Genomic DNA, 1,036 nt, shown 5'->3' with positions numbered 1-1,036 from the left:
GTCTAATCCACATGACTGTATCTAAAAGAACTCTCTACTCTTAAAAAGAAAATGAAATATTGTCCACTTGGTAATAGCGATAAAAGAACTGGCATACTTTTGCATATTCACATCAACAGGACATGCTTATTCTGGTATGCCAGTTATATAAAGAATACACCCGTTTATTTCAAATAACATTTACGGGCAGGTAAGAGGGCTCAGCGGATGAAGCGCTTGTCACAAAATCCCAACAACTTGAGTTCAGTCCCCAGAGCCCACAAAAAGGTAGAGAGAACGGATTTCACAAAATGATCCTCTGGCCTCTCTGTGCCACACACTCAAACACACACTCACTCACACTCACTCACCCACACACAATAAAAATAAATAAATAAAAATGGAGGGATTGGAGAGGTGGCTCTGTGGTTCAGAGTCCTCAGGCTGAGTTCCCATTCCCTTCCTGCAGCAGCTGACGCCACCTCCTACTCCAGCTCCAGGGAGCCAATGTCTCTGGCCTCTTCTCCTTAGACACCCATATTCATGTGCACATAGCCATACAGACACACAGGTACACATGTGCACACACAGGCATACATGAAGAACTAAAAATAAAAGAAGTCTTTAAAGTAAGTATTAAAGAAATGATAAAATTGGAAATTTATCATTTGGTAACTTTGGAAAAAAACAGTTGAGGCAGAATGCTCAGTGAAAGTTAAAACAAGATGTGCAGTCTACTGCTTAATCTTGCAAATATTTCTTCGCAAATTACAATTACAAAGAAAAAGGTGGTAACTTGATGGGGCTTGTGGGGAACTGCCAGACACTAGCTCAGCTGAAACAGCACGGACAAACCAATATTGAGTTCCCTGATGTTAAGCTCTGAGAGGGCCCCATGGTACCTGTGTGATCTGCTCACCCCCACTGCACTGGGTCATAAAAAGCAACGAGGCTATCGGCACAGGAGACATGCTGAGCTGCTGATGTCGCTCAGCGGTAGAGTGCTTGCCCAACAAGCATTAGCCTGTGCTTCAAACATCAACACTGCACACACCAA

This window comes from Apodemus sylvaticus, chromosome 4, assembly GCF_947179515.1.
Source record: "Apodemus sylvaticus chromosome 4, mApoSyl1.1, whole genome shotgun sequence".
NCBI lineage: Eukaryota > Metazoa > Chordata > Mammalia > Rodentia > Muridae > Apodemus > Apodemus sylvaticus.
The sequence above is the reverse complement of the archived record's forward strand: the minus strand, read 5'-3'. Positions refer to the sequence as shown.